Below are 15,748 nucleotides of genomic sequence, written 5' to 3'. Positions count from 1 at the left end.
CACCCCCCTTTACTCCTTTCCCTCCCTGTCTGGTTCCTCCAGTGCCAGTGCCACTAATCAGACCCTGGTTACATTGGTCAGAGTAAGAGCTCCATCCTTCTGTGTCATTGAACCAGGCATGCCCTGGCACAAATTTGCCCAAATACCTTATCATGTCAAACATTTGTAAGACTTCCATGACATTTCGTAGACATGTGTTCACAGGAGGTTACTAGGCTAAAGGCCCTAGAGCCCTTACAAGCCTATCCATATTTATCCCGAGTTGCCTCACTTGTCAGTGGTTAGGTGAGTGAAGTTTACAGAGGTAAGGGTGTATGGTAGTTAGTTAATACTGACTTTCTCTGTGCAGGAGGGACATGGGCACCACCCCAGGTGGTAACTCAGTCACAGCTGTCAGTTTATTTGCATCTGGCCTGATGCCATCTCCACTGATACAATGCCTGAAATACTGAATCTTACCAAATCAGAACTTTTGTTTATTTAACTTGAGCTGTTTATCTTCAATGGTCTGCAGCACTGTGACTTTTGTCAGGCCCAACCACCAAAATACCATCTGTCATGACAACTGTTCTGTCATAATCTTTAATGAATGTACTCATTCTGGGTTGGAAAATTTTAGGTTCTGAGGTTATTCTGAAAGTACCATCTTAAAACAAAAAGTTCCCAGTGGAGTAATCAACATACTTACTGTTCTTTTTGGGTCAAGCAAAGCTGTAACTAATGAGTGGCAAATGGGAAAGTAGTCTCAGGCTGAAACTGTTAGGTGCACAAGTGCATAATCAGCATTGATTTATGAAACTTTGAGGATATTGTAGTTTTACAGATAAATACAGATACTGAAGCACACTGGTGACATCTTAAGCTGAGGCTGCTTAAGAAGAGGGAGGGGAGGGGAGAGGTGACTTTCAACTGCGAGAAGCCCATTTTTTTTTGGAGGGTTTTTTTTTGGCACCTTAAGTTTGAGTTGAAGGGGCATCAGTTTGGGGAACTGCACAAGATGTATGTCATATGATCAGATGATCTATATATGATTCTGGGTAAAGGGGTATTTGCCAGAATCCACTCAGTGTACAGTTCGCTGTGCTCCAAGATAGTTAGGATAAATCTTTCCTTTCTGAAGCATCTTTTAAGTGCTTTAGATCAACACAAATTCTCACTTTACCATTTTTCTTTAAGATTGGCACCACTGAGCACACCAGGACGTAGCCTGAGTAGCAGTATCAGTGAACATAGAGTTCTACAGTCAGACATCTTCAGTCTCTACCTTAGAGAGGATAAGGAAAATTACTCTTCCTAGTGTAATGACAGCATAAGAAATGGCACCAGATAACTCTTTATTGGATCACATGTAAGTAGTCTTGCATTACCAAACACACCAGCACTTATTTCATCATTTCATGAATTAGACCCAATTTGCATGCGGTGGGTCTATTTAGCAGATTATTCACATAAGGCCCCAGCATACCTCTCAAGAGTACCTCATTACGTGGAGCTTACCTCATTTAGGGTCTTAAAAAATTCATGTTCCTCAAAGTTCCACATTGAAAGGGTCTGTCACAAATTCAGTGTTAGGAATTTTTTTAACTGATATCTATGGTAAATAGAGAGGAATCATATTATGAAAAAGATCTTTTAATGAATTAAGACCAGCATATTCAAAACAGCCTATGACCTTCCTAGATGAAGTTGTTAGTAAGCCATTAGTATGTGTTCCACATTTGCCCATTTGTCCCACATTATGATGTCTAGTTTTCCTCATTTTGGAGATGGAAGGTTGAGAGCTCTTGGCCCCAGCAATAACTAGATGGAGAACTCATATTTGTACACTTTCTAGTCAGTCATGGCCAAGAACTTCCCATGCCATTTGAGTTTCCTACCTGGTCTGCATACTTCACTTCCTCTGACTAGCTGTGCAGACATTGTGAAATACTTCTATATGTATCTTGTGACATTACACTTACATCTGCCTCTGTAACGTGAACCTTACTGGACTGCCATGAATTGGAAATCTGGGATGCCGTTTACAACCTTGGTGTGATTGCTTAACCACACAGCTCAAAAAGAATGTTATCTTTATTTTCCTTACTTTTAGCCTCAGTGCTACTTCTTTGACCACTTGCTGCGGACACAGAGGTGTTTACAGGACCCTATTCAACCATGTAAATAGTTGCACAGAGGCAGCTGTACTCATCAGGAATAAGAGCAGTACTAACTGAAAAAGCAAGCCAACCTGGTGGAATTAGAACATTAATAGGCTGTATAACAGACAGGAGAAAACCATTGCAAAAATTAGGAGGTGTAGCACCCAGCAAGGTGAGAGCATCAAGCTAAACAAACAACTTAGAAAACATAGGCTACCAAAGGCAAATTTCAGGTAAATGTGGCCATCAAGGTCAAATACAACCACAAGGAGTTCTTTAGCTATATCCTCAATTTCAAAGCCAATACATAGCTGTGTGCAGAGCTCATTGTTAATGGAGTCATATATACTGAGCCAGAAGATATAGCAAACCTACTGGCAGACAAATTCAACTCTAACTTTACCCCTATTCCACCCAGCCTTCCCTCAGGAAATATCATCAAATATAACTCCCCCTATTATCACTAGGGAGCAGATCCTCAATGCTCTCTCCAGGGCCAAGAACACTGATGGGCCAAGGCAATATCCCAGGCTAACATCTAAATAGCATGAAGCATGACCTTCCAGGCCTTCTGGAATCACTGTTTCACTGTAGAGTGCAAACAGGCTTCATGCCTCTCAAATGAAGAACAACAACTGTCATCCCTCATGGAAATAATCAATAAGGACACAGGAGACCTCTAGACACTGGAACCCGTCCAGTTTAGGTTTGTCAAGGGGAGATCATGCCTCTCAACCTGGTGGACTTCTTTGAGAAAGTCACCAAAACAATGGATGAGGGCAAAATAGTTCACACTGCCTACCTTGACCTGGCCAAGTCATGTGACACAATAACCAACTTAGGCATTGTTGACAACCTCAAGAGGTTAGGTATAAACCCTTATGTTACCCACTGGATATCCAGATGGCTCACAAGCAGGACTCAGAAAGTTAGAAATGGCGAGTCTACTTCTACAAAGAGGACAGTCACCAGCGGAGTCCCTCAGGGATCACTCCTGAATCTGCTCCTTTTTGGCATCCACTTCTGTGAAGTCAAATTAATATTAAGGGTCTCTGATTAACATATTTGCAGATGACTGCAAATTAGGAGCAGTCACATACTCCGTCACAAACAATAATGCTCTCCAGGAAGGGCTGACACAAATAACTAGTGTCAGAGCCATGGATTAAAACTAAATGCCAAGAAATGCACAATAATATCCTTCGGGAAGTCATTCACCTCTGGTAACTATCTTATTACCAACATTCCCCTAAGAGTCAACCTAGTAGTTAGGAACGTTTGGACACATGTAGACAGTAATTTAGCCTTTGACCATCACATGCATACAGTAGTGAATAAATAATTCTGTGTTGTGCAACTTATAAATAAAGGTATGCCATCTAGGTCCAAGGAGGTCATTGTTCCATTGTATTTGGCATTCATCAAACCTATCAGTGAGTATAATGCCCCATTTGGTATGTACCTAACCAGGTACATCCAACAATTAGAGAATGTGTACAGAGGTTCCCTACTAAAAGAATACAAGGCATAAAAGTAACATGTACTATGCAGATTGCCTCATAGTCCTATCCCGATATTATGTCTCCTGCAGGCTGTTGGGGGGAGCTCTATGCCTGGCATACAAGGCATTGTTGAACCCTACCCTGATGGGCCTCCTTCATATCCACAAAACAAACAGTACCAGAATTATCCATTCTAAAGACTTAAACCTTGCTTGTGATATAAATAAAACCTGCTGGAGTGACAGATATGTATCCCAGACTACCCCTTCCCTGGAACATGCTCCCCATTCATGTGAAGCAGAGTTCCTCCCTAACCCAATTCATATGTACATTGGACAGCTGGATGAGTAACAGGAAGTTCATCCCTGGTTTATGAACTATATCTCTCAATGAACACAGAATGCCTGTAAATGTCTCATCTCCTAGGCCCTTGCTTGTAACAGTTTCATTTTCCAAGCCCCTGCCTACACTTATAAAGGATACCAGAACTTGTCAGAGATATGGGATGCATGGCTAGGCTTAAAAAGTTCCCAGTGGTTGTTAGCCTGGTACACACGTACGAACCAATTTAGTCTTAAATAAAGCAGCAAAATGCCCAGGTTTTCTACATTTTGCACACTGTCTACTTAATGCCAAATGCTGCCCTGACTCATTATTCACACAGTTGCACAAAGCACACTTCTCTTCCTTATATGCCTTATTTTTATTTTTATTTTCACTTAAACCAGTATATCAGCCTCCCTCATGCTGGGTACATTACTAATTGCATGGCTTTTTCTCAGTTTCATCACCATGTCTCAGAATCTCATGTTTGTACACTGTTTTTAATTTGCAGTGACTGATGTGCAATTTATATAGTTTCTCCAATGTTAAATTTGGAAACTTTATCTCCTGCAATGTCTGGCACAGTTCTGCCCTTATCTGCCCATGCTTAGTACCAGTTCAGGCCAGTGTTTTACCAACACTTCTACAGAATCACCCCCCCCCCCCAATCCTTTTATGGAATCATGCTATTTCATGCAAAATGTTCATCTAGCTTTTCCATCCCAGCCTCCAAAGCAAACATAAAAACACCAAAAATAGGTTCACTATTTCTACCCACAGCATAGAGAAGAGAATTTACCTGAACCCCATGGCCTTCCTTTTCTAATTTGGTTATGGTTCTGTAGTATTCAAACCTTTGCTTCCATACTGGCCATGGTGATGGTCGTGCACAGTCAGATGTCTCTGGTGGATTAAATTTTGTCATTTTTAATCCTGTTTTTTATCTTTCCATTAGGTTTTGTTAGTTGACAACTTATTTGAGTCAACATCATGCCAAAATATAGTAAAATCACTGGTGGGTCTCTTTGTGGTATTGGTATGGAATTTCTCACTAATCTGAAATGTTGCCATATTTTTGTGGCGCTGTTGGAATTCTCATCTTAATTCAATCTATCTGTGTCCTGACTGTAAAACAGACAACCAAGGTTCTAACAGCAACCCAGGTACTAGAGAAGCCTATTGGGTGGGATGTGAGATAGCCACTGTAGCAGGCTCATTCATCCCCAGTAGCTGAGGAGACAAAGTATAATTGCGTAAGTACACATATCACAACAGTATAAGCTGAAATAGACCACTGCTGCAACAGCTATAGTAACATGGGTTATATCCTGTCTAGGATATAACAGCTGTCGAGCTTCCAAAGCTTAAGGGCACCTTCTGCATGCCTAGACTGTTGAAAGCACCAGCAAGACTGTATAAAATCAACAGACTGTTTTGCAAGCTCGTTTCATGCCGGCTACAAGACAGAGGCTAGAGCCTTGACAGAGGCAATTGCTAGGCAAACAGAAATGCACTTTTTCACCCTGGCAAGAAAAATCATCTAGAAAAGAAAGAGGGGGGGGATAGGAGGAGAGAGCAGCTACTCCAGCAGTGATCTATTTGAACATCTACTGTTATGGTAAGTTTACCTACATAACTATACTATGACCATCATTAGAATCCTGCTGCAAAACCATAGCTATATGGGTGGCATACCATATCTTATAAGATTTGGAAGAGGGAAGGATGAGGGTCCAAGAGCTCCTAGAGAATGTCATAACAAAGGTTGTTCTAGACCTGCAAAAGGAGTCTAGTTTGTAGTGCTTTATCAAAGTATGTACAGAAGATCAGTTTTCTGCCCCCAGAATACTTTGAGTTCACTCCTTTCCAAAAAGTCACTGAAGCTGGCAAGGCCCTATTAAACTGCCTTGACCCTGTCTGGAAATGACTTGTTATGGGGGGAATAACAAGAGAAAATAGTATAGGACAACCATTTGGAAACTTTGTTTTGGCACAGGTTATCTTTTTTCCTACCTTCATAAGAAATTAATAACTGATGAGAATTTCTGAAGGTTTGAGTTCTGTCAAGATACTATCAGAGTTGTCCTTGAGCATCCAGAGTATGAATACTCCTTTCTCCCAAACTTTCATTTTCTGGAAAGAAGACAGGGAGATGGATAGCTTTGTCCAAAGTAAACTTGGATACCAGTTTAGGCATAAATGAAGGATTAGTTCTCAGAGAAACTCTATCTTTGTGGAAAATGAGATAAGGTTGACGCATTACGGGGGCTTGCAATTCAGACACTCTTCTTGCAGAAATCAAAGCAATCAGCAAAACTGTTTTTCAAGTTAAGAACTTCAGATCAGCCTAATGAGTTGGTTCAAATGGAACAAGAGTTAATTTTTCCAAAAATTAAGACCCCAAGGAGTCGCCATCTGTTTTCTAGGTGGACTGTATGGAGAACCCTTTTCAGAAACATTTTCATATAGGATTGAAAGAGAGGGATCCATGGGGAGACATGCTGAATGACCGACAAATTAACCTTGACAGAGGAGTAAGAAAGGTCAGAGAAGACTAATAATGCACACAAATATTGCAGAACCAGAGGCATAGAAGCTTTAATGGGACCATGGTTCTTATTGTGGCAGCAACTAGAAAATCTCTTCCATTTACTAATATATGATTTCCAGGTAGTAGGATTCTTTGATTCCTGTAATACCTGCTGCATAAAATAGGTGTGTAATAGGTATTAAAACTCTATCATCCAGGCAGTTAGCTGAAGTTGCTTCAAGTTGGGATATATCATATAACCCCTGCCTTGTATGAGTAAGTCCATTCTGTGAGGAAGCTTGTGGTAACTGCCCTTAGTCATTTCCAAAGAGAGGGTGAATGCCTGCTGTCTGGGCCAGAAGGGAATGACCACAGTGATCTTTGGAGAGTCTTCTTCAGAATGACCTTGGATACTAGTAGAAAGGGTAGAAAGCCATGTAGGAACATTCCCATTCAAGAAATGAGAATGCATCTATTTTCCAGGCCTGCTTGCTAGGAGACCTGCAGCAGAATTTTGTCACATGCATACAGTGAAGAGAGGTGAAAAGATCTATTTGAGGTGTTTTCCATAGCTAGATCAAATCTTGAAAGACCCTGTGATTTAATTTCCATTTGTAAGGGTCTGTCCTGGTCCTTCTTGGGTTTTCTGCCATAATGTTTTGCTCTAATGGAATGTAAGATGCCTGTAGAGTGAGATTGTGGTAAGCTGCTCTATCTCAGGCTATCATGGTTCATGGGTTCATAGGTTAGTACTAGGCTAACTGCCCTTGCGAGCCATTGTAAGCCTAGCCAATTATCCCTTGTGAGACTCAAACCCTGCACCTTGTGTTTGTAAGTCAAACACCTTAACCATTACACCACCCTCCCTAGTTAATCTACAGAGATGATATTACCTGATTTGTTTAAGTTCTATATCCTTGTGGTGTTGTCTGTAATCGCTTGCAGAGGTCCTTGGCACCACAGATGTTTGACAGAGTTGTGTGCATTTATTGCTGCCAAAATATCTGTGATGTTTATGTGATTTGATCTAGCTTTTGTATTTCAAATATCCTTAATTTTTACCCCCAAAGACACAGCCCCCCAAGCAAAGTATGAGGCATCTGTTGTTACAGTCTGTATTGAAACTTGAAAGGAGAATAACATAAATGGATTCAGATAAAACTGGTCTCTCCGTCACATCATTTCTGTTTCACCAATCATTAAACTGGAATTTGAAAAATCATGGAGTCTCGATGTTGAAACCAAACAGATTTTAGGTAACGCTGAATCTTTCTTATGTGGAATCTGGCTAAAGGAATCATGAGAATCATAGAGGCTATGAATCCTAGTATCCTGAGAAATTCCCATGGCAATGTCCTGGACTGAATGGAAAATCTCAGGAACAGATGTAGATCTAGATATACTTTTATCTTGTGTTAGAAAAACTCTCTGAACTGAATTATCTGTGAAGAAGTAAGGTAAGACTTTTGAACATTCTCCTGGAAACTTAGTCTGAGGAGGAGATCTCTTACCCAAGTGACAGATTCAAAGTTACACAGTTTTAAATATATAACTATAGGAATGTGATGAAAACCGCACTTTAAATCTATAGTTACAAAGAAAAAAAACAAAAAGGGAAATAAGAGGAATAAAAGGTAATAGTCTGTGAAGTGATAATATTTTTAACATGGGGGGGGGGGGTATAAAGAGGTTTGATCTGATGGATGAGGAGGAATACCCTGTAAAGGAGGAAGGGACTCCCACTACTATTTGTACTCCTGATGGATCATTCTCAGAATCCATTTTTCTGTTGCCAAAAAGAGAAATGGAGAGACAGATTTGGGGTAAGTTTGCTAGGGTAGGATAGGTGGGTGGGGTTACAATTTAAAGATAAATATTCAAACTTTTTGGACGCTTTTTTTTCTGGGAGCCACCCCCCCCTTTGGAGCCTTCTTGCCCCTGTTTTCTGAATGAATGCTTGCCAGAAATTTGCTTAGTCTGCTGATCTTGTTTTATATAAAAGGATCCTGAGTTAGGAATGAAACCTTTAATAAACTTGGAGAAGGAAAGCTGAAAATCTTTTCACCCTTTGAAGTAGTTCACTTTCTGATCACATTTTTTCATGAACTCAGCAACATGTGGTCCAAATTCAAAGTCCTTATCAAGAGGTGAATTCAAACTTTCTCAAAATCTTTAGACAGATACTGAGAATGTAACCATGCAAACCATTTCATCACAGCCACAACAGCTGCTGCTCTTGAGGAGGTATAAGCTGAGTCATAAGCACACTTCAAAGAATGTCTGGTTACTTGAGAAACAGGGGCAATAAGAGTATTTAGAGAAGATTTACCCATAAGAGAAGGAAAAGAAATGGCAGTAGGGTTCCTCATATTTTTTTTAAAAGAAGCAAGCAAAAACTTTAACAAATGAGCTTGACAATTCAAAATCCTAAAAATGAGTGGCAGAGGTATACACTTTTTCCAAGTCTATCGCATGCTTTCCCATCCTTATCAGTCTGTTTCTTAGGGGCTGCAGGCTTGCTATCAGGCATGCTGCAGGATGTAATAAAACATCCTCCAACACTGGTAGTACAGGAGGTACAGCAGTAGGGTGAGGAAATTCCAGTTGTAATAAGTAATAATATTTTTCAAGGAAACTGGAATGTCATTACATTCCAAATGAAATAATTGTTTCATCCTAGCTATGGCTTCAGAAAAAGAAAATTCTTCCAAGGGGAAATCAGAAGAAATACTCTTATCAGAATCCATTGCCTGAAGAAAAACAATTTGTTCTCTCAAAATCAATTCCTGTTCATTCCACAGATGTGTATATATATATATATATATATATATATATATATATATATATATCTATATATATATATATATATATATATATATATATATATAAATATAAATATATATAAATATATATATATATGTGTATATATATATATGTGTGTGTATATGTGTGTGTGTGTGTGTGTGTGTGTGTGTGTGTGTATATATATATATATATATATATATATATATACGTATATGTGATTCTTTGTATTGTATCCATAAATTGTAGTCTTAGATATTGTCATTGTCTTATCATGTTTCATGTATATAGAGTGTTCTGACCATATTGCTCATTTTTATTGTATCCACAAATTGTATATCTGTGATAATGTCTTAGTCTTTGTAACGAATGTTAATTTGCGATCTGCCGAAAATGTTCACTGAACCTTTTCTTCCTGGGCCTCCGCTGAAAATGGGCACTTACCCAGTCAGACTTTCCCAGTAAACAGTTGTAAAAAAAAAAAATATATATATCTATATATATATATATATATATATATATATATATATATATATATATATATATGTGTGTGTGTGTGTGTGTATATATATATATATATATATATATATATATATATATATATATATATATATATATATATATATATATATATATATAGATAGATATAAATAATCTCCAAGATTGCCATTCATCTGAGGAAATTGGAATATTATGTGACCTGACCATATTGGACTTAGTATATGTAAGTCAGCTTTCATTCATTCATTCTTTGTGTTTTGGGACTCAAACTCTTGTGGGTCCTGATATTTCAAATGGTTACCATTATATCCTGCATAGAATATAACAGCCAGACAGCTTCTAAAACTTCAGGGCACCTTCCACTCACACAAACTGTCAAGTCATTTCAAGATGAGCTAACTGAAAAGACACATTGGGGCACCAAGTCCTTCAGATCTTTCATGCCAACAGTTAGAGGGAGGCTGAGCCCTGAAATGGCAATGTTTGGAACAGCTGAAAATAAATGTTCATACCCTGGTATAAACAACACACCAGAAAACAAGGGAGTGGAGGGAGGGAGTGGTTACTCCAGCAGTGATCATTCTAACATCTATTTTTATAGTAGGTTTACTAACACACCTGTTGATCTTTGCTGTAGTAGCCTTCACTAAATGGGTAGATTACCATAGCTTAGCACATTTGGGAGGAGGAATGAGAAGGGTCCAGGACCCCCTGGAAAATGGTGCTGGCAAAGCCTGATCTAGACCTAAATAAGCAATTAAGCTTGTAGTGCTTTGTAAAAAAGCTTCTGCTACCAGGATCCAGCCCTTTCCAAAAAGCCATAGATGAAGCCAAGGCCCTAGTACAGTGGGCCTTGTCTGTGTCTGGAATAATTTTGTTGTGGTGAATATACCAAAACGTAATAGCCTTTGAAAACCATTGGTTGTTCCTTCCTCCTTCCTTCAGAAGAAATGAATATCTGATCCAAAGATCGGGAATATTTAGATGTCCTTGTTTTCCTATGTTGCAGTATTCTTTACATGAGGGAATCCCTGCCAAGGTGGACCCGATGTTCGGCCAGTATACAAAAGACTTTTACCACTGTAAAGTATGTGGGACATCGCATGTAGGCCATAAAAGAGATGTCCACATGTACCATTCTTAGAACTTCTCTGCTGCCAGTCCAAATGCCATCGATCAGTCATCGGTCTGCTTGCCAAAGTTGTTGCTGGTTCACTTGGATTCAGATAAGTGTCCTTTTGGGGTTTTCTTCTTAGTATACTACTGCTTTGAGGTTACATGTCATCCAAAAAATTCCACATAAAGATTCTCACGACCATTGTCTTTTCTGCATAGGCCCCAACCATGACCTTAAGTCTTGCCCAGTCTGCAAAGCTTTCATCCCTAAGACCTTACATATCTACCTTTCTTCTCTCAACAGTTATTTAGGGAATCAAAGACTGAAATGACTAGAGCACAAAGTTAGGGAGGGTACGTTGGAGCCTTCTGTAGAGCCAGCTTCCAAGAAGCCTAAGAAGCTTAGGCCTGAAGCTTCAGCTGCACCTTCCATTCCAGATCTATCTCTCAAGGCCAATGTAGGCCTGGAGACCCATTCGGACTTCGGTTCAGATCTTAAAGCAGGTACCACATCGGAGGCCACAAGGGAGCCGACCATTGCATGTCTGTGGAGGTTTCACAGATGTCGACTTCGGATGGTCAGGGGGAACCTAGACTTATTGTTTTGGAAGGCTTTCGAGGTATTCCTCAAATCTTAGTTAAGGAGGAAGTCCCAACGTCTCTTATTGAATGCAGGCCTATGTCGGGTTCCTCCACCTTTCACAGGCTTGATATGTCTCTTAAGAAGAAACAGAAAACCAAACATTTTTCTGCTTCTCAGGATCCACCTGCTAATTGGCAGGCATTTTCACAAGGTCTGTTTAATGCCTTTATGGCCCTTAAACTTCCTTCAGGGGTTCCTCTATCTAGCCCTCCTTGACTTCTTCTCCACAGAAAAAGGATCAGAGACCAGGATTCCTCTGAAGAGGAGGTTTCCTCTGAGGATGAATCTTTGGCCTACTCTGCCCTGATTACATCCATTTTGGAATATTCATCCCCTGAGGAAGAGGCCAATGGCACAGAGTCTCTTGGTGAAGATATTACCTTTGGGGAAACTACTGCCAGGATGAAAGAGTATTTAAGTGGGACTACTCTCAGGTTTCTGAGGTGCAGAAAAGGTATTATGATTTACTGTAAATGAATTCTCCTTCTGCTGTGCATCCAGTCTTACCAGCTTTTTTCTTGATGCTTTTTCTTCTGCTTCAAGGCTCCAGACTCTTAACCTCCTTCCCCTAAAAGGCCAGATAGGTTCTATAAAGTTCCAGAGGAATGCAATTTTCTGTATAAATGTGCATCAGCAGATCCAGTTACTGTTTCTGTGGCTGCTGATAAGCTATCCAGACTACTGGCATCCACTTCTCTTCTCTCTTTGGATATAGACAGCAAGACCAGGGAAAGGTTAGGGAAAAAGGTTTATACCTCGGCCACCCTAGCTTTCTGAGCTATCAACTGTTAGGCCATATGATTAAGCATGCAATGCCTCTCCTCTCACAGGCTATGCAGCTTCTTTCTGACATTTCAGACTCAGATGTTAAGTCACAGCTTTCATCTGTTCTGGGAGCTACTTCCCAACTGTCACATCACTCTATTAGATGCAGCTATGGTGCTGCTGAAGCACCTGCTATAACAGCTGCATCTGGCTCAGTTTTGAGGAGATACTCTTAGTTGAGGCTTCAACCACTTCCAGATGACATTAAGGCTAAATTGCTGGACTCTCCCCTAGATAATAAGGCTTGATGTGGGGCAGCTACAGCAGATTTGTTCAAATCCTTGCAGGAGAAATGTAAGAATTATAGGAACTAAAACACATTTTTGTGTCTGTGGTTCCCAAATTCCAAAGAAATTACCCAACTAAAACTCATTTAATTAGAAAACAATCCTGTACTCCTCCTTCCAGAAACAAGAACCTAACATTTTTTGAAAAGTATAAAAAAGACATGGGAAAGAAAGAGAGATTTGATATGGTGCAATATTTATGCAAAGTCACAAGCAAATTGATAAATATGAAAAATGCAGCCACAAAGATATTTAAAGAGAAATACAGGCAAAGCCATCCAGATATGGAAAATTTCACAATAAAAAAATAATATCACAAAGAGGGAATGTAGAAAAAAAGATTAGTAAAGTAGAAATTAGAAAAAAAAATTGAAGTTGAAGTTATGGAATGCCTGCAAAGTGAAGGATTTGGTGTAGAAGGTCTAACATAGGTTACATCACGGGTCTATATCATATTCTCAAAAGCCGACAATGTTGAATCTGACATTGTCAACACGAGAGTATCGAATGCTCAGAATCTCGAGCTTGTAAACGTAAATCTCAGTAAAGGGAGATTTCCATTTACTGCAATGTAGTGCAGTCTCGGAGTTGGTATATTTAAGTAGCAGGGGTGTGGGGGTGCATGGGAGCTTGCCCCCCTGCTTAAACCCGTTAGGGTACTTTTTTTTCTGTTGTCTTTTTATAAGGTCGACGTTTGAAGACATTGACCATATGGTGTCGACCATATGTTGTTTGATGTTTTCAACCGTCGATCTTATAATATAGACCCTACATCACAGCATGATGGAATGAGTCTCCAAAGTAGGGAGAAACAAGAAAATCAGGAGACATCTGAAGAAGAAATATGGACATGGGAAAGAAAGAGAGATTTAATATGGTGTAATATTTATGCAAAGGAGAAAGCAAAACTAATCAATACAAAAAGAGCAGCACCGATATTTGAAAAGAAATACAGGCAAAGGAACCCCAGACATAGAAAAATTTACAATACAAAAAATAAGACAGAGGAAAAGTGGAAAAGAATATTAGTACTGGAGAAGTCAAAGAAATAGAAATTGAGGTTATGGAGTACCTGCGAAGTGAAGGATTCAGTGTAGAAAACCTAACTCAGAAAGCACCACAGCAGGATAGGACAATGGACATCCAAATTAAAGAGAAACCAGTGGAACAGGAAGCAACTGGCCAGTTGCCATATGAAGATATTTTGGAGTATTCCACAGGAAACCAGTATGAATGGTCACTTGAAGCTGGATAGCAAGGGAAGGAACAGGAAATGACAGAGTCAATGTTGAGGAGTGATAGGTCAGTGAGTTCCCATATGACAGAACAACGGATGACACAGGATGAAATTGAAAAGAATGTGCCACAGGAATGTGCTGTAGAACTCTTTATAGAATAGCCCGCAGGAAATGGAGAACAAAAAAAAATGTGCCCTCAGTTTAGAAGAAAATGAGCTAAGAGAAGAGTTGGTTGATTTAATAGAGATAGACAGACATATTAAGATTAATAAAAGAAATAGATTGTAGAAGGTCAATAAAACCCAAAAAGTCAGAAGTTTGATAAAACAAATGAACACAGTAATTAGGACTGTCCATAGAGATCTATGCAATATAACAGAAGTAAACAGGATATATTACTGGGCTGCTAAATTAATAACAGATAAAACTGTACCACAAGAACACAGGGTAGTAAGAAAATGGAAGGGGAGAAATCAAATACCATCATGGAAGTATCAGCACTTAAGAAATTAAGTGTCACTTTTAGAAGGGTATAGAAGAGGGAACAGATCAACCAAAATTCTCAGAAAGATAGACGTGATAAAAGCAATGCACAGTATTATAATGGATTAGGATCTGTCTTGCACTATTGCAAATAAACTAAAAATCTCAGCACAGGCACAAAAACTTAGAAGATACACAAATAAATATAAAGGAAAAGTACAAAATAAGCAGTTTACTGATGACCCAAAAATGTTCTATAATGGAATGGGAAACAAGGCACAAGGAATTGCAAGACCACCCAAAAAAGAAGAAATAGATACATTTTGGAGAACTATTTATGAAGATCCTGTGGAACATAACAAAGATGCTAAATGGATAGAAGAAGTAAAAGAAAGAATAAGAAGTTCAAAGGTACAGGATATGAAATGAGATGAAGTATCGCCCAGAGAGATTGAGATAACGTTAAGAAAATTCTTCACTTGGAAAACCACAGGCCCAGACACAGTGCTTAACTTCTGGTTAAAAATATTAACATCTTTTCATGAAGATTTAGCCATGAGTAAGAACTATTTATATGCACACCCTGAACAGACACCAACCTGCTTAACAACAGGAAAAACAACGCTCCTACTTAAGAGTGAACCAGCAAGTTATCCAAAAAATTATAGACCGATAACTTGTCTTCCGATGATGTGTAAACTATACACCAGAATTGATGCCGACAGAGTTTATAGTCATTTAGAAGAAAATTCAATCATGGCAATAGAACAAAAGGGGAATAAAAGAAAGTCATATGGAATGAAGGATCATCTGTTGCTAAATAAAGTCATAATGGAGAACTGTAAAAAGGGGAAGAATCTAAGTATGGCATGAATTGACTAAAAAAAAGAATTTGATAGTATCTCACATTCATGGATAAAAGAGTGCTTAAAAATGTATGATACACCCTACACTGATCGATCGACTACATTACAGTGACCATGAAACAGTAACATACCACTTTGCAATTAAGCAATGATACAGGACAAATTATTATTCAAGGGATAAAAATTCAAAGGGGGATATTCCAGGGTACTGCCTCTCACCGCTGTTATTCTGTCTTGCTCTTAATCCATTAGGCTGTTTACTTAAAAGATTAGGCCATGGCTATAATATGGCTCCTAGAAAACAAAAGGTAAAGACCTCTCATCTTCTCTTTGTCGATGATTTAAAACTGTATAGCTCATCAGATGAGGAACTGAAAGCACAATTGCAAGTAGTCAAATTTTTTCAGATGATATAAGAATGTCATTTGGTCTTGATAAATGTGCAAAAGCAACCTTTAAAACAGGAAAACTATAGCACCAAGAAAACATC

This window comes from Protopterus annectens, chromosome 13.part0 (assembly GCF_019279795.1).
Source record: "Protopterus annectens isolate FY-2018-M chromosome 13.part0, PAN1.0, whole genome shotgun sequence".
Classification (NCBI taxonomy): Eukaryota; Metazoa; Chordata; order Ceratodontiformes; family Protopteridae; genus Protopterus; species Protopterus annectens.
The sequence above is the reverse complement of the archived record's forward strand: the minus strand, read 5'-3'. Positions refer to the sequence as shown.